The 21723-nt window shown below is 50.5% G+C and overlaps 1 protein-coding gene across 2 annotated transcripts in view; it reads left to right on the top strand.

The window, feature by feature from the left end:
- The first annotated feature begins 2550 nt into the window (after positions 1-2550).
- Positions 2551-21723, top strand: part of LOC140385864 (natural resistance-associated macrophage protein 2-like) — a 285160-nt gene continuing 265987 nt past the window's right edge. For both annotated transcript variants that reach the window (XM_072468468.1, XM_072468492.1), the window contains exon 1: positions 2551-2784. The gene's annotated coding sequence lies outside the window, so the exon portion shown is untranslated. The remainder of the gene's footprint in view (positions 2785-21723) is intronic.

Genomic DNA, 21723 nt, shown 5'->3' with positions numbered 1-21723 from the left:
CTCGCACCGCTCCCGTGACCACCGCCAGACCGAAACTTGCGGATTGATGATCGGACTCAACTGGAACAGGTCAAGTGCCCGCTATTGCCCGCGGCTCCCCCGCATAACTGCACGTTGGTGTCCAACAGGGTCAGTGATCGAAGGTCAGATTGAATGCGGTCGAAGGTACGGTGACTGATTACAGACACAGCTGCCCCAGTGGTGAGCTCCAACCAGATGGAATGTCCATTAATCCGCAGGGTGATCCGATGGGCACCAGTCTTGGCGCAGCCGCGCAGTGTAACTGCTGGTAGGTGCTGCCATCATCTTCCACAGAGTAAGCCCTGTCACGTGCGGGGGCGGGGGGGGGGGGGGGAGGGGGTGGAGGGGGGTCAGACCTGGTTGGTCGGTGGGTGGGCAAATCCTCGCGGGGTCTCCTCTTTGTCTGGTCACTATGACCTATGCCTGATTCGGAATGCATTTCTCCAAGGACTTGTCCTTTAGGGACAGAAATCCCCCATCGTTGCCTGGTCTGGCCTACATGTGACTCCAAATCCACATCACTGTATTGAGTCTGTTGCTAACTTTGCCTTAATTTAATTGGTCTGTTTATCACCTTTGCTCTTGAGTCGCCAGGTATCTTTCTGATACCGCCACGTGGTTCAAGTCCGAGTAATGATCAATAATCCAACACACCGCTTAGTAAGATTTAAATCAAAGCACATTGATTATACACAGTAATCACTACTCATGTACAAATTCTACGTCTGAGCTACTTCTACGACTAACAGGCCAATACTTAACTTGGAACTGGCCCACCAGGTCAGGGAAACGATTGGCCTTTCGTTCGGGTTCTGAGCCTGCGGGATTCGAAGTTGGTACAGATTGGTAGCTAGGAGCGCCTATCTCGTAGCGAGCGTTGAAGTAAGACTTACTGGATATTGGCGGTGGCTGAACCGGTCACTGTCAAAGGTTGGTTCGCGTTGCTGAGTGACCCGGTCAAGAAGAGCAATTTGAACTTGGGCTTGATTCTTATAGTCCCCAGGGGCTTCCCGCCTTTCGGGGCGGACACTGTACCTGGTCCCAAGTGATTGGACTTTGTCCCAATCACTTGGTTCGATTTTCTCCAATGCTGGAGCGGTTCCCTGATCGATGGGCGGTCCTGAGGTGGTCGTTCACCTCCCATTGTGAGGGCTTCTGCTGGCGCCGAAGAGTCTGGTTTGGCTTCATGTGTCTAAATGTTGCTCATTGTTCCCGGGGATTGCTCATTAATATGCAGATGGCTGGTGTTTTGTTCTGCTGATGGTTGCTGATATCGATCTTGTCTGGCCTTTCCCGAGGTAAATACACATTCAACCTGCAGCTGCTCGTTTGTGTCCTGTTGGCTGACTTTCCCATCAGCCTTTGCCGTTCGCCATTTTAAATCGGGAGTTGGCCATTTTAAGTGGCTACAAGTCTGAACTGCCCCTCTGAAATGGCCAGTGAGACACTCAGTTGTATTGAAGAAACCGGCATGGTGGCACAGTGGTAAGCTCTGCTGCCTCCCAGCACCAGGGACCTGGGTTCCATTCAAACCCTGGGTCCCTGCCTATGTGGAGTTTGCATGTTCTCCCCCTGTCTGCGTGGGTTTCCTCCGGGTGCTCCGGTTTCCTCCCACACTCCAAAAATGTGTAGGTTAGGTGGATTTACGGGGATAGGGCGAGGGAGTGGGCATGGATAGACTGCTCTTTCGGAGGGTTGGTACACAATCGATGGGCTGAATGGCCCCCTTTCGCACTGTGCGGATTCTATGGAAAGTGGCTCAACACCACCTTCTCTAAGGCAACTGGAGACAGGAAATAAATGTTGACCTTTCCAGGAACACATGCATCCTGTGAATGAATTTTAAAAATACATTCCCTGGTACAGTGTTCAATCATTCTGTCTTCCCTTATGTGAGCCTGGTTACCCATCTATGCTCACTGCTCTTGATTGAGTAAACCTGGGTGTTGACTCAGAGCAAAGTTATCGGACACACGGAAGCTACGTTGAGCTGAGCTGTACGTTTGAGTGCAGATAATTTCTGATTACAGAGATTTTCTCTTCTTGTAAATAAACCGTTTACGGACTGAGAAACTAGTGTCTGCTCTGCATAGCTCCGAGGTGTATAAAATATAGAACAAGGCAGAAGATATCCAACATCTGGTTCATTTTACCACTGGCTTAGCAAATTCCGGCATTATCCATGCCCCCCTCCTACTCCGTCTGATAGTCACACACTCCCTCCCCTCCCGCCCCTCCCAGTTACACTGTCCTCACTGCATTCTGAAATGTATTACCCAGGAAACTCTCACATTTCCAAATTTGCCGCAGAGATTCCTCAGAGTCTGTAACTCGGACAACATTCCCTGCACACATGGTTCCCCAGAGCACAAGATTTCCCAAATGGAAACAAGTCACCGCATCAAAACCTGTGTCTGCACAACCCACAAAAATAATCCTTGACCCTGGATTGAAACATTCAACACAGTGAACTCCGAGAGACAGGCGCTGGAAAACACAAGGCGGGTTATTCTTATTGCAGTATTTTAATGTGCCTCAGAGGTCAAAGATGATGTTAGCTCAGGAGATTTAAATAGAAATACTTTCGCTTCCACTTCATAATTCGATGGGTTTTCAGCTCAACTTCCTTTTTACTGTCTGAGATATTGCTGCCATCTCCATCTCCATTACCAAACACACCCTGCTCAGTCATTCTGGACAATTTAAACCAGCAGTGAACATTGTGGACGGATGGAAGTTGCTTGTGTCCGCGTTGTTCTCCAGGTACGTCACCACAGCTCCAGGCTGTCTGAGATGGAGAAAATCATGAAATGGAAGTTAAATGTACAGCAAATCGAAAGGCTTCTCCAAAAATCCACTTATCCTCTCCGCATGATTCGGTTGGGACTCCGTGGGTAAGGTTCAATGCTGACCAGGGAGCGCCGCACTGTCAGAGGGTCAGTACTGAGGGAGTGCTGCACTGTCAGAGAGTCAGTACTGAGGGAGTGCCGCACTGTCAGAAGGTCAGTACTGAGGGAGTGCTGCACTGTCAGAGGGTCAGTACTGAGGGAGTGCCGCACTGTCAGAAGGTCAGTACTGAGGGAGTGCTGCACTGTCAGAGGGTCAGTACTGAGGGAGTGCCGCACTGTCAGAGGGTCGGTACTGAGGGGGTGCTGCACTGTCAGAGGGTCAGTACTGAGGGAGTGCCGCACTGTCAGAGGGTCGGTACTGAGGGGGTGCTGCACTGTCAGAGGGTCAGTACTGAGGGAGTGCCGCACTGTCAGAGGGTCAGTACTGAGGGAGTGCCGCACTGTCAGAGGGTCAGTACTGAGGGAGTGCCGCACTGTCAGAGGGTCAGTACTGAGGGAGTGCCGCACTGTCAGAGGGTCAGTACTGAGGGAGTGCCGCACCGTCAGAGGGTCAGTACTGAGGGAGTGCTGCACTGTCAGAGGGTCAGTACTGAGCGAGTGCAGCACGGTCAGAGGGTCAGCACTGAGGGAGTGCTGCACTGTCAGAGGGTCAGTACTGAGGGAGTGCCGCACTGTCAGAGGGTCAGTACTGAGGGAGTGCCGCACTGTCAGAGGGTCAGTACTGAGGGAGTGCTGCACTCTCAGAGGGTCAGTACTGAGGGAGTGCTGCACTGTCAGAGGGTCAGTACTGAGGGAGTGCTGCACTATCAGAGGGTCAGTACTGAGGGGTGTTCTGCACTGTCAGAGGGTCAGTACTGAGGGAGTGCCGCACCGTCAGAGGGTCGGTACTGAGGGGGTGCTGCACCGTCAGAGGGTCAGTACTGAGGGAGTGCTGCACTGTCAGAGGGTCGGTACTGAGGGAGTGCCGCACTGTCAGAGGATCAGTACTGAGGGAGTGCTGCACTGTCAGAGGGTCAGCACTGAGGGAGTGCCGCACTGTCAGAGGATCAGTACTGAGGGAGTGCTGCACTGTCAGAGGGTCAGCACTGAGAGAGTGCCGCACTGTCAGAGGATCAGTACTGAGGGAGTGCTGCACTGTCAGAGGGTCAGTACTGAGAGAGTGCCGCACTGTCAGAGGATCAGTACTGAGGGAGTGCTGCACTGTCAGAGGGTCAGTACTGACACTCTCTTACACATGCTCTTACACACTCTCTCTCACACACACACTCTCTCACACACACTCTCACACACATACGCAACACACACTCTCTCTCTCGCACACACACTGGGCGGGATTTTCTCAGCCCAGGCTGCCGGAGAATCGCCGGGATGGGCGCAAATCGCGCAACGCCGTCAGACGCCGATCCGCCAATTCTGCGGAGAGCGGTTGGCAAGGTGCCGGTCATGGGCTGCTCTCCGTGGCCCGCCCAGCGATTCTCGGCCCGCGATGGGCCGAACGGCCTTACAAACTAACCCGCGTCCCGCCGACGCTGTTCTAACCTGGTCTTACCCGGTGGGACCGCGGAGTGAATGGATTCGGGGGCGGCCTGGTGGGGTATGAGGGGCGTACGACCCCAGGGGGGCCTCTGCTGTGGCCTGGCTCGCGATCGGGGGTCTACCGATCGGCGGGCCGGCCTCTCGGGCTGGGGGCCTCTTTTGGTTCCGCGCCGGCCCCTGTAGCCCTACGTCCCGGTGCGTCGGGGCCGGTGCGGAGAACGGAGCCGCTGTGCATGCGTAGATCCGCGGCGCTCAGCGGACGCCGGAATCGGCAGCTGGTGCGGCCTGGTCGCCTCAGTGCCGGTCTGGCCCCCTGTAGGCGTCAAAATCGCTGCTCCTGAGGCCGTGTTGACGCCGTCCAGAAACGCGATGGTGTTTACCACGGCGGCAACACTTCGCCTCAGGATCAGAGATCCCGCCCACTGTCACTCTCACACACTCTCTCTCACACACTCTCTCACACACTCTCTCTCACACACACTCTCACACACACTCTCTCACTCTCTCACACACACTCTCACACTCTCTCTCACACTCTCTCTCACACACACTCTCACACTCTCTCTCACACTCTCTCACACACTATCTCACACTCTCTCACACACTCTCTGCTCACACACACTCTCACACTCTCTCTCACACTCTCTCTCACACTCTCTCACACTCTCTCACACACTCTCTCTCTCACACTCTCTCACACACTCTCTCTCACACACACTCTCACACTCTCTCTCACACTCTCTCACACACTCTCTCACACTCTCTCTCACACTCTCTCTCAAACACACTCTCACACACACTCTCACACTCTCTCTCACACACACTCTCACACTCACTCTCACACTCTCTCTCACACACTCTCTCACACACACTCTCACACACACTCTCTCACACACACTCTCTCACACACACTCTCACACACTCTCTCACACTCTCTCACACTCTCTCTCACACACACTCTCACACACTCTCACACTCTCTCTCACACACTCTCTCACACACATTCTCACACACACTCTCTCTCACACTCTCTCACACACTCTCTCACACACTCTCTCTCACTCTCACACACTCTCTCACACTCTCACACACTCTCTCTCACACACTCTCTCTCACACACTCTCTAACACACTCTCTCTCACACACACTCTCACACACACACTCTCACACAGACTCTCACACACACTCTCTCTCACACACTCTCTCACACACTCTCTCACACACTCTCACACACTCTCTAACACACTCTCTCTCACACACTCTCTCTCACACTCTCTCACACACTCTCTCACACACTCTCTCTCACACACTCTCACACTCTCTAACACACTCTCTCTCACACACTCTCTCTCACACTCTCTCACACACTCTCTCTCACACACTCTCTCACACACTCTCTAACACACTCTCTCTCACACACTCTCTCTCACATCTCCACACTCTCTCTCTCACACTCTCTCTCACACACACTCTCTCTCACACACTCTCACACACTCTCACACTCTCTCTCACACTCTCTCTCACACACTCTCTCACACACTCTCTAACACACTCTCTCACACACTCTCTCAAACACACTATCTCACACACTCTCTCACACACTCTCACACACACTCTCTCTCACACACTCTCTCACACACTCTCTCTCACACACACTCTCACACACTCTCACACACACTCTCTCAATCTCTCACACACTCTCTCACACACTCTCACACACTCTCTCACACACTCTCTCACTCTCTCACACACTCTCTCGCACACACACTCTCTCTCACACTCTCTCACACACTCACACACTCTCTCACACACTCTCTCTCACACACTCTCTCTCACACACTCTCTCACACACACTCTCACTCTCTCACCCACTCTCTCACACACTCTCTCTCACACACTCTCTCACACACTCTCTCTCACACACCTCTCACTCTCTCACACACTCTCACACACTCTCTCTCACACACTCTCTCACACACTCTCTAACACACTCTCTCTCACACTCTCACACACTCTCTCACTCTCACACACACTCTCACACACTCTCTCACTCTCTCACACACTCTCTCACACACTCCTCTCACACACTCTCTCACACACTCTCTAACACACTCTCTCACACACTCTCTCACACACTCTCTCTCACACACTCTCTCACACACTCTCTCTCACACACTCTCTCACACACTCTCTCTCACACACTCTCTCACACACTCTCTCTCACACACTCTCTCACACACTCTCTAACACACTCTCTCACACACTCTCTCACACACTCTCTCTCACACACTCTCTCACACACTCTCTCACTCTCTCACACACACTCTCACACACTCTCTCACACCTCTCACTCTCTCACACACTCACTCCTCACACACTCTCTCACTCTCTCACACACTCTCTCACTCACTAAACACTCTCACACACTCTCTCACACACTCTCTCACACACTCTCACACTCTCTCACACACTCTCTCTACACACTCTCTCACACACTCTCTCTCACACTCACTCTCACTCTCTCACCCACTCTCTCACACACTCGTCTCTCACACACTCTCTCACACACTCTCTCTCACACACTCTCTCACTCCTCTCACACTCTCACACACTCTCTCTCACACACTATCTCAAACACTCTCTAGACAGCACTCTCTCTCACACTCTCACACACACTCTCTCACTCTCACACACACTCTCACACACTCTCTCACTCTCTCACAACACTCTCTCACACACTCTCTCTCACACTCTCTCACACACTCTCTAACACACTCTCTCACACTACTCTCTCACACACTCTCTCACACACACTCTCTCACACACTCTCTCACACACTCTCTCTCACACTCTCTCACACACTATCTCTCACAGCACTCTCTCACACACTCTCTCTCACACACTCTCTCTCACACATCTCTAACACACTCTCTCACACACTCTCTCACACACTCTCTCTCACACACTCTCTCACATACTCTCTCACACACTCTCTCACTCTCTCACACACTCTCTCACACACTCTCTCACACACACACTCTCACACAGACTCTCACACACACTCTCTCTCACACACTCTCTCACACACTCTCTCACACACTCTCACACACTCTCTAACACACTCTCTCTCACACACTCTCTCTCACACTCTCTCACACACTCTCTCACACACTCTCTCTCACACACTCTCACTCTCTCTAACACACTCTCTCTCACACACTCTCTCTCACACTCTCTCACACACTCTCTCTCACACACTCTCTCTCACACACACTCTCTCTCACACACTCTCTCACACACTCTCTAACACACTCTCTCTCACACACTCTCTCACACTACTCTCTCACACACTCTCTAACACACTCTCTCACACACTCTCTCAAACACACTCTCTCACACACTCTCTCACACACTCTCACACACTCTCTCTCTCACACACTCTCTCACACACTCTCTCTCACACACACTCTCACACACTCTCACACACTCTCTCACTCTCTCACACACTCTCTCACACACTCTCTCACACACTTTCACACACTCTCTCACACACTCTCTCACTCTCTCACACACTCTCTCGCACACACACTCTCTCACACACTCTCTCACACACTCACACACTCTCTCACACACTCTCTCTACACACTCATCTCTCATCACTCTCTCTCACAGCAGCACTCTCACTCTATCACCCAGCTCTCTCACACTCTCTCTCAATCTCTCACACACTCTCAACACTCTCTCTCACACACTCTATCTATACTCTCTAACACACTCTCTCACACTCTCACACACTCCTCTCACTATCGCACACACTCTCACACACTCTCTCACTCTCTCACACACTCTCTCAAACACTCCTCTCTCTAACACTCTATCAAATCTCTAACACACTCCTCTCACACACTCTCTCACAATCTCTCTCTCACACTCTCTCACACACTCTCTCTCACACACTCTCTCACACACTCTCTCTCACACTCTCTCACACTATCTCTCACACACTCTCTCACACACTCTCTACCACACTCTCTAACACCACTCTCTCACACACTCTCTCACACACTCTCTCACACACTCTCTCACACACTATCTCGACTATCTCAACACATCTCTCTCAACTCACACTCTCTCAATCTCTCACACGACACTCTCAAAAGCTCTCAAACATATCTATCACTCTCTCACACACTCTCTCACAAGCAACACACTATCACTACACTCTCTCACACATATCTCACACACTCACACACTCTCTCACACTCTCTCTCTCACCCACTCTCTCACCCACTCTCTCTCACACACACTCTCACTCTCTCACCCACTCTCTCACACACTCTCTCTCACACACTCTCTCACACACTCTCTCCTCACACACTCTCTCACTCTCTCACACACTCTCACACACTCTCTCTCACACACTCTCTCACACAATCTCTAACACACTCTCTCTCACACTCTCACACACTCTCTCACTCTCACACACTCTCTCACACTCTCTCACTCTCTCACACACTCTCTCACACACTCTCTCTCACACACTCTCTCAGCACACTCTCTAACACACTCTCTCACACATCTCTCACACACTCTCTCACACACACTCTCTCACACACTCTCTCACACACTCTCTCTCACACACTCTCTCACACACTCTCTCTCACACACTCTCTCACACACTCTCTCTCACACACTCTCTAACACACTCTCTCACACACTCTCTCACACACTCTCTCTCACACACTCTCTCACATACTCTCTCACACACTCTCTCACTCTCTCACACACACTCTCACACACTCTCACACACTCTCTCACTCTCTCACACACACTCTCACACTCTCTCACACACTCTCTCACTCTCTCACACACTCTCTCACACACTCTCACACTCTCTCTCACACACTCTCTCACACACTCTCTAACACACTCTCTCACACACTCTCACACACTCTCTCAACTCGCTCACACACACTCTCACACTCTCACACACTCTCACACACTCTCTCACTCTATCACACAGCTATCTAAATCACAAACTCTCACACTCACTCTCACTCACTCTCTCACACACTCTCTCACACACTCTCAACACTCTCTCTCACACACTCTCTCACACACTCTCTCACGCACTCTCTCTCAACACACTCTCTCACACACTCACACACTCTCTCACACACTCTCTCACACACTCTCTCACTCTCTCACACACTCTCTCACACACTCTCTCTCACACACTCTCTCACACACTCTCACACACTCTCTCACACACTCTCTCACACACTCTCTCACACACTCTCACACACTCTCACACACTCTCTCTCGCACACTCTCACACACTCTCTCACACACTTTCTCACACACTCTCTCACTCTCACACACACTCTCACACACTCTCTCACTCTCTCACACACTCTCTCACACACTCTCTCTCACACACTCTCTCACACACTCTCTAACACACTCTCTCAGACACTCTCTCACACACTCTCTCTCACACACTCTCTCACACACTCTCTCTCACACACTCTCTCACACACTCTCTCTCACACACTCTCTCACACACTCTCTCTCACACACTCTCTCACACACTCTCTCTCACACACTCTCTCACACACTCTCTAACACACTCTCACACACTCTCTCACACACTCTCTCTCACACTCTCTCACACACTCTCTCACACACTCTCTCACTCTCTCACACACACACTCACACACTCTCACACACTCTCTCACTCTCTCACACACCTCTCGACACTCTAATCACACCTCACACTCTCTCACACACTCTCTCACACACCTCACACACTCTCTCACACACACTCTCTCACACCCTCTCTCACACACTCACACACTCTCTCACACACTCTCTCACACTCTCACACTCTCTCTCACACACACTCTCACTCTCTCACCCACTCTCTCACACACTTTCTCTCACACACTCTCTCACACACTCTCTCTCACACACTCTCTCACTCTCTCACACACTCTCACACACTCTCTCTCACACACTCTCTCACACACTCTCTAACACACTCTCTCTCACACTCTCACACACTCTCTCACTCTCACACACACTCTCACACACTCTCTCACTCTCTCACACACTCTCTCACACACTCTCTCTCACACACTCTCTCACACACTCTCTCACACACTCTCTCACACACTCTCTCACACACTCTCTCTCACACACTCTCTCACACACTCTCTCTCACACACTCTCTCACACACTCTCTCTCACACACTCTCTCACACACTCTCTCTCACACACTCTCTAACACACTCTCTCACACACTCTCTCACACACTCTCTCTCACACACTCTCTCACATACTCTCTCACACACTCTCTCACTCTCTCACACACACTCTCACACACTCTCACACACTCTCTCACTCTCTCACACGCACTCTCACACTCTCTCACACACTCTCTCACTCTCTCACACACTCTCTCACACACTCTCACACACTCTCTCTCACACACTCTCTCACGCACTCTCTAACACACTCTCTCACACACTCTCACACACTCTCTCACTCGCTCACACACACTCTCACACACTCTCACACACTCTCTCACACACTCTCTCACTCTCACACACTCTCTCACACACTCTCTCTCACACACTCTCTCACACACTCTCTCACGCACTCTCTCTCACACACTCTCACACACTCACACACTCTCTCACACACTCTCTCACACACTCTCTCACTCTCTCACACACACTCTCACACACTCTCACACACTCTCTCACACACTCTCTCACACACTCTCTCACTCTCTCACACACTCTCTCACACACTCTCTCTCACACACTCTCTCACACACTCTCTAACACACTCTCACACACTCTCTCACACACTCTCTCACCCACTCTCTCACACACACTCTCACACACACTCTCACACACTCTCACACACTCTCTCTCACACACTCTCACACACTCTCTCACACACTCTCTCACACACTCTCTCACTCTCTCACACACTCTCACCCACTCTCTCACACACTCTCACACTCTCTCACACACTCTCTCACACACTCTCTCACTCTCTCACACACTGTCTCACACTCTCTCTCACACACTCTCTCACACACTCTCTCACTCTCTCACACACACTCTCACACACTCTCACACACTCTCTCACACACTCTCTCACACACTCTCTCTCACACACTCTCTCACACACTCTCTAACACACTCTCACACTCTCTCACACACTCTCTCACACACTCTCTCACACACACTCTCACACACACTCTCACACACTCTCACACACTCTCACACACTCTCTCACACTCTCTCACACACTCTCTCACACTCTCACACACTCTCACACACTCTCTCACACACTCTCACACTCTCTCACACACTCTCTCACACACACTCTCTCACACTCTCTCACACACTCTCTCACACACTCTCACACACTCTCTCTCACACACACACTCTCTCTCACACACTCTCTCACACACACACTCTCTCTCACACACTCTTCATACACACACTCTCTCTCACACACACTCTCTTTCACACACTCTCTCACACACACACTCTCTCTCACACACTCACACACTCTCTCACACACACTCTCTCTCACACACAGTCTCTCACACACTCTCTCACACACACACTCTCTCTCACACACTCACACACTCTCTCACACACACTCTCTCTCACACACTCTCACACACTCTCTCACACACTCACTCTCTCACACACACACTCTCTCACATACACACACACTCTCTCACACACTCCCTCACACACACACTCTCTCACACTCTCTCACTCTCTCACACACACACTCTCTCACATACACACACAATCTCTCACACACTCCCTTACACACACACTCTCTCACACAAACTCTCACACACACTCTCTCACACACATTCTCTCTCACACACTCTGTCATCACACACACACTCTCTCTCACACACTCTCTCACACACACACACTCACACACACTCTCTCACACACACACAAACTCTCTCACACACACTCTCTCACACAAACTCTCACACACACTCTCTCACACACATTCTCTCTCACACACTCTGTCATCACACACACACTCTCTCTCACACACTCTCTCACACACACACTCTCTCTCACACACTCTCTCACTCTCACACACACTCTCACACACTCTCTCACTCTCTCACACACTCTCTCACACACTCTCTCTCACACACTCTCTCACACACTCTCTAACACACTCTCTCACACACTCTCTCACACACTCTCTCTCACACACTCTCTCACACACTCTCTCTCACACACTCTCTCACACACTCTCTCTCACACACTCTCTCACACACTCTCTCTCACACACTCTCTCACACACTCTCTCTCACACACTCTCTCACACACTCTCTAACACACTCTCACACACTCTCTCACACACTCTCTCTCACACACTCTCTCACACACTCTCTCACACACTCTCTCACTCTCTCACACACACACTCAACCACTCTCACACACTCTCTCACTCTCTCACACACACTCTCACACTCTCTCACACACTCTCACTCTCTCACACACTCTCTCACACACTCACACACTCTCTCACACACACTCTCTCACACCCTCTCTCACACACTCACACACTCTCTCACACACTCTCTCACTCTCTCACACACTCTCTCGCACACACACTCTCTCACACACTCTCTCACACACTCACACACTCTCTCACACACTCTCTCTCACACACTCTCTCTCACACACTCTCTCACACACACTCTCACTCTCTCACCCACTCTCTCACACACTCTCTCTCACACACTCTCTCACACACTCTCTCTCACACACTCTCTCACTCTCTCACACACTCTCACACACTCTCTCTCACACACTCTCTCACACACTCTCTAACACACTCTCTCACACTCTCACACACTCTCTCACTCTCACACACACTCTCACACACTCTCTCACTCTCTCACACACTCTCTCACACACTCCCTCTCACACACTCTCTCACAAACTCTCTAACACTCTCTCACACACTCTCTCACACACTCTCTCTCACACACTCTCTCACACACTCTCTCTCACACACTCTCTCACACACTCTCTCTCAAACACTCTCTCACACACTCTCTCTCACACACTCTCTCACACACTCTCTAACACACTCTCTCACACACTCTCTCACACACTCTCACACACTCTCTCTCACACACTCTCACACACTCTCTCACACTCTCTCACACACTCTGTCACACTCTCACACACTCTCACACACTCTCTCACACACTCTCACACTCTCTCACACACTCTCTCACACACACTCTCTCACACTCTCTCACACACTCTCTCACACACTCTCACACACTCTCTCTCACACACACACTCTCTCTCACACACTCTCTCACACACACACTCTCTCTCACACACTCTTCATACACACACTCTCTCTCACACACACTCTCTTTCACACACTCTCTCACACACACACTCTCTCTCACACACTCACACACTCTCTCACACACACTCTCTCTCACACACAGTCTCTCACACACTCTCTCACACACACACTCTCTCTCACACACTCACACACTCTCTCACACACACTCTCTCTCACACACTCTCACACACTCTCTCACACACTCACTCTCTCACACACACACTCTCTCACATACACACACACTCTCTCACACACTCCCTCACACACACACTCTCTCACACTCTCTCACTCTCTCACACACACACTCTCTCACATACACACACACTCTCTCACACACTCCCTCACACACACACTCTCTCACACAAACTCTCACACACACTCTCTCACACACATTCTCTCTCACACACTCTGTCATCACACACACACTCTCTCTCACACACTCTCTCACACACACACACTCACACACACTCTCTCACACACACACAAACTCTCTCACACACACTCTCTCACACACTCTCACACACTCTCTCTCACACACTCTCTCACACACTCTCTAACACACTCTCTCACACTCTCACACACTCTCTCACTCTCACACACACTCTCACACACTCTCTCACTCTCTCACACACTCTCTCACACACTCCCTCTCACACACTCTCTCACAAACTCTCTAACACTCTCTCACACACTCTCTCACACACTCTCTCTCACACACTCTCTCACACACTCTCTCTCACACACTCTCTCACACACTCTCTCTCAAACACTCTCTCACACACTCTCTCTCACACACTCTCTCACACACTCTCTAACACACTCTCTCACACACTCTCTCACACACTCTCACACACTCTCTCTCACACACTCTCACACACTCTCTCACACTCTCTCACACACTCTCTCACACTCTCACACACTCTCACACACTCTCTCACACACTCTCACACTCTCTCACACACTCTCTCACACACACTCTCTCACACTCTCTCACACACTCTCTCACACACTCTCACACACTCTCTCTCACACACACACTCTCTCTCACACACTCTCTCACACACACACTCTCTCTCACACACTCTTCATACACACACTCTCTCTCACACACACTCTCTTTCACACACTCTCTCACACACACACTCTCTCTCACACACTCACACACTCTCTCACACACACTCTCTCTCACACACAGTCTCTCACACACTCTCTCACACACACACTCTCTCTCACACACTCACACACTCTCTCACACACACTCTCTCTCACACACTCTCACACACTCTCTCACACACTCACTCTCTCACACACACACTCTCTCACATACACACACACTCTCTCACACACTCCCTCACACACACACTCTCTCACACTCTCTCACTCTCTCACACACACACTCTCTCACATACACACACACTCTCTCACACACTCCCTCACACACACACTCTCTCACACAAACTCTCACACACACTCTCTCACACACATTCTCTCTCACACACTCTGTCATCACACACACACTCTCTCTCACACACTCTCTCACACACACACACTCACACACACTCTCTCACACACACACAAACTCTCTCACACACACTCTCTCACACAAACTCTCACACACACACTCTCACACACATTCTCTCTCACACACTCTGTCATCACACACACACTCTCTCTCACACACTCTCTCACACACACACTCTCTCTCACACACTCTCTCACTCTCACACACACTCTCACACACTCTCTCACTCTCTCACACACTCTCTCACACACTCTCTCTCACACACTCTCTCACACACTCTCTAACACACTCTCTCACACACTCTCTCACACACTCTCTCTCACACACTCTCTCACACACTCTCTCACACACTCTCTCACACACTCTCTCTCACACACTCTCTCACACACTCTCTCTCACACACTCTCTCACACACTCTCTAACACACTCTCACACACTCTCTCACACACTCTCTCTCACACACTCTCTCACACACTCTCTCACACACTCTCTCACTCTCTCACACACACACTCACACACTCTCACACACTCTCTCACTCTCTCACACACACTCTCACACTCTCTCACACACTCTCACTCTCTCACACACTCTCTCACACACTCACACACTCTCTCACACTCTCACACCCTCACTCACACACTCTCTCACACACTCTCTCACACACTCTCTCACTCTCTCACACACTCTCTCGCACACACACTCTCTCACACACTCTCTCACACACTCACACACTCTCTCACACACTCTCTCTCACACACTCTCTCTCACACACTCTCTCACACACACTCTCACTCTCTCACCCACTCTCTCACACACTCTCTCTCATACACTCTCTCACACACTCTCTCTCACACACTCTCTCACTCTCTCACACACTCTCACACACTCTCTCTCACACATTCTCTCACACACTCTCTAACACACTCTCTCACACTCTCACACACTCTCTCACTCTCACACACACTCTCACACACTCTCTCACTCTCTCACACACTCTCTCACACACTCCCTCTCACACACTCTCTCACACACTCTCTAACACACTCTCTCACACACTCTCTCACACACTCTCTCTCACACACTCTCTCACACACTCTCTCTCACACACTCTCTCACACACTCTCTCTCAAACACTCTCTCACACACTCTCTCTCACACACTCTCTCACACACTCTCTAACACACTCTCTCACACACTCTCTCACACACTCTCTCTCACACACTCTCTCACACACTCTCTCACACACTCTCTCACTCTCTCACACACACTCTCACACACTCTCACACACTCTCTCACTCTCTCACACACACTCTCACACTCTCTCACACACTCTCTCACTCTCTCACACACTCTCTCACACACTCACACACTCTCACACACACTCTCTCACACACTCTCTCACACACTCACACACTCTCTCACACACTCTCTCTCACCCACTCTCTCACCCACTCTCTCTCACACACACTCTCACTCTCTCACCCACTCTCTCACACACTCTCTCTCACACACTCTCTCACACACTCTCTCTCACACACTCTCTCACTCTCTCACACACTCTCACACACTCTCTCTCACACACTCTCTCACACACTCTCTAACACACTCTCTCTCACACTCTCACACACTCTCTCACTCTCACACACACTCTCACACACTCTCTCACTCTCTCACACACTCTCTCACACACTCTCTCTCACACACTCTCTCACACACTCTCTAACACACTCTCTCACACACTCTCTCACACACTCTCTCACACACACTCTCTCACACACTCTCTCACACACTCTCTCTCACACACTCTCTCACACACTCTCTCTCACACACTCTCTCACACACTCTCTCTCACACACTCTCTCACACACTCTCACACACTCTCTCACTCGCTCACACACACTCTCACACACTCTCACACACTCTCTCACTCTCTCACACACTCTCTCACACACTCTCACACACACTCTCACACACTCTCTCACACACTCTCTCTCACACACTCTCACACACTCTCTCTCACACACTCTCTCACACACTCTCTCACGCACTCTCTCTCACACACTCTCTCACACACTCACACACTCTCTCACACACTCTCTCACACACTCTCTCACTCTCTCACACACTCTCTCACACACTCTCTCTCACACACTCTCTCACACTCTCTAACACACTCTCACACACTCTCTCACACACTCTCTCACACACTCTCTCACACACACTCTCACACACACTCTCACACACTCTCACACACTCTCTCTCGCACACTCTCACACACTCTCTCACACACTCTCTCACACACTCTCTCACTCTCACACACACTCTCACACACTCTCTCACTCTCTCACACACTCTCTCACACACTCTCTCTCACACACTCTCTCACACACTCTCTAACACACTCTCTCACACACTCTCTCACACACTCTCTCTCACACACTCTCTCACACACTCTCTCTCACACACTCTCTCACACACTCTCTCTCACACACTCTCTCACACACTCTCACACACTCTCTCACACACTCTCTCTCACACACTCTCTCACACACTCTCTAACACACTCTCACACACTCTCTCACACACTCTCTCTCACACACTCTCTCACACACTCTCTCACACACTCTCTCACTCTCTCACACACACACTCACACACTCTCACACACTCTCTCACTCTCTCACACACACTCTCACACTCTCTCACACACTCTCACTCTCTCACACACTCTCTCACACACTCACACACTCTCTCACACACACTCTCTCACACCCTCTCTCACACACTCACACACTCTCTCACACACTCTCTCTCACACACTCTCTCACACACTCTCTCTCACACACACTCTCACTCTCTCACCCACTCTCTCACACACTTTCTCTCACACACTCTCTCACACACTCTCTCTCACACACTCTCTCACTCTCTCACACACTCTCACACACTCTCTCTCACACACTCTCTCACACACTCTCTAACACACTCTCTCTCACACTCTCACACACTCTCTCACTCTCACACACACTCTCACACACTCTCTCACTCTCTCACACACTCTCTCACACACTCTCTCTCACACACTCTCTCACACACTCTCTAACACACTCTCTCACACACTCTCTCACACACTCTCTCACACACTCTCTCTCACACACTCTCTCACACACTCTCTCTCACACACTCTCTCACACACTCTCTCTCACACACTCTCTCACACACTCCTTCTCACACACTCTCTAACACACTCTCTCACACACTCTCTCACACACTCTCTCTCACACACTCTCTCACATACTCTCTCACACACTCTCTCACTCTCTCACACACACTCTCACACACTCTCACACACTCTCTCACTCTCTCACACGCACTCTCACACTCTCTCACACACTCTCTCACTCTCTCACACACTCTCTCACACACTCTCACACACTCTCTCTCACACACTCTCTCACACACTCTCTAACACACTCTCTCACACACTCTCACACACTCTCTCACTCGCTCACACACACTCTCACACACTCTCACACACTCTCTCACACACTCTCTCACTCTCACACACTCTCTCACACACTCTCTCACACACTCTCACACACACTCTCACACACTCTCTCACACACTCTCTCTCACACACTCTCTCACACACTCTCTCTCACACACTCTCTCACACACTCTCTCACGCACTCTCTCTCACACACTCTCACACACTCACACACTCTCTCACACACTCTCTCACACACTCTCTCACTCTCTCACACACACTCTCACACACTCTCACACACTCTCTCACACACTCTCTCACACACTCTCTCACTCTCTCACACACTCTCTCACACACTCTCTCTCACACACTCTCTCACACACTCTCTAACACACTCTCACACACTCTCTCACACACTCTCTCACCCACTCTCTCACACACACTCTCACACACACTCTCACACACTCTCACACACTCTCTCTCACACACTCTCACACACTCTCTCACACACTCTCTCACACACTCTCTCACTCTCTCACACACTCTCACCCACTCTCTCACACACTCTCACACTCTCTCACACACTCTCTCACACACTCTCTCACTCTCTCACACACTGTCTCACACTCTCTCTCACACACTCTCTCACACACTCTCTCACTCTCTCACACACACTCTCACACACTCTCACACACTCTCTCACACACTCTCTCACACACTCTCTCTCACACACTCTCTCACACACTCTCTAACACACTCTCACACTCTCTCACACACTCTCTCACACACTCTCTCACACACACTCTCACACACACTCTCACACACTCTCACACACTCTCTCTCACACACTCTCACACACTCTCTCACACTCTCTCACACACTCTCTCACACTCTCACACACTCTCACACACTCTCTCACACACTCTCACACTCTCTCACACACTCTCTCACACACACTCTCTCACACTCTCTCACACACTCTCTCACACACTCTCACACACTCTCTCTCACACACACACTCTCTCTCACACACTCTCTCACACACACACTCTCTCTCACACACTCTTCATACACACACTCTCTCTCACACACACTCTCTTTCACACACTCTCTCACACACACACTCTCTCTCACACACTCACACACTCTCTCACACACACTCTCTCTCACACACAGTCTCTCACACACTCTCTCACACACACACTCTCTCTCACACACTCACACACTCTCTCACACACACTCTCTCTCACACACTCTCACACACTCTCTCACATACTCACTCTCTCACACACACACTCTCTCACATACACACACACTCTCTCACACACTCCCTCACACACACACTCTCTCACACTCTCTCACTCTCTCACACACACACTCTCTCACATACACACACACTCTCTCACACACTCCCTCACACACACACTCTCTCACACAAACTCTCACACACACTCTCTCACACACATTCTCTCTCACACACTCTGTCATCACACACACACTCTCTCTCACACACTCTCTCACACACACACACTCACACACACTCTCTCACACACACACAAACTCTCTCACACACACTCTCTCACACAAACTCTCACACACACTCTCTCACACACATTCTCTCTCACACACTCTGTCATCACACACACACTCTCTCTCACACACTCTCTCACACACACACTCTCTCTCACACACTCTCTCACTCTCACACACACTCTCACACACTCTCTCACTCTCTCACACACTCTCTCACACACTCTCTCTCACACACTCTCTCACACACTCTCTAACACACTCTCTCACACACTCTCTCACACACTCTCTCTCACACACTCTCTCACACACTCTCTCTCACACACTCTCTCACACACTCTCTCTCACACACTCACTCACACACTCTCTCTCACACACTCTCTCACACACTCTCTCTCACACACTCTCTCACACACTCTCTAACACACTCTCACACACTCTCTCACACACTCTCTCTCACACACTCTCTCACACACTCTCTCACACACTCTCTCACTCTCTCACACACACACTCACACACTCTCACACACTCTCTCACTCTCTCACACACACTCTCACACTCTCTCACACACTCTCACTCTCTCACACACTCTCTCACACACTCACACACTCTCTCACACACACTCTCTCGCACCCTCTCTCACACACTCACACACTCTCTCACACACTCTCTTTCACACACTCTCTCACACACTCTCTCTCACACACACTCTCACTCTCTCACCCACTCTCTCACACACTTTCTCTCACACACTCTCTCACACACTCTCTCTCACACACTCTCTCACTCTCTCACACACTCTCACACACTCTCTCTCACACACTCTCTCACACACTCTCTAACACACTCTCTCTCACACTCTCACACACTCTCTCACTCTCACACACACTCTCACACACTCTCTCACTCTCTCACACACTCTCTCACACACTCTCTCTCACACACTCTCTCACACACTCTCTAACACACTCTCTCACACACTCTCTCACACACTCTCTCTCACACACTCTCTCACACACTCTCTCTCACACACTCTCTCACACACTCTCTCTCACACACTCTCTCACACACTCTCTCTCACACACTCTCTAACACACTCTCTCACACACTCTCTCACACACTCTCTCTCACACACTCTCTCACATACTCTCTCACACACTCTCTCACTCTCTCACACACACTCTCACACACTCTCACACACTCTCTCACTCTCTCACACGCACTCTCACACTCTCTCACACACTCTCTCACTCTCTCACACACTCTCTCACACACTCTCACACACTCTCTCTCACACACTCTCTCACACACTCTCTAACACACTCTCTCACACACTCTCACACACT

This window comes from Scyliorhinus torazame, chromosome 2 (assembly GCF_047496885.1).
Source record: "Scyliorhinus torazame isolate Kashiwa2021f chromosome 2, sScyTor2.1, whole genome shotgun sequence".
NCBI classification, from domain to species: domain Eukaryota; kingdom Metazoa; phylum Chordata; class Chondrichthyes; order Carcharhiniformes; family Scyliorhinidae; genus Scyliorhinus; species Scyliorhinus torazame.
The sequence above is the reverse complement of the archived record's forward strand: the minus strand, read 5'-3'. Positions and strand labels throughout refer to the sequence as shown.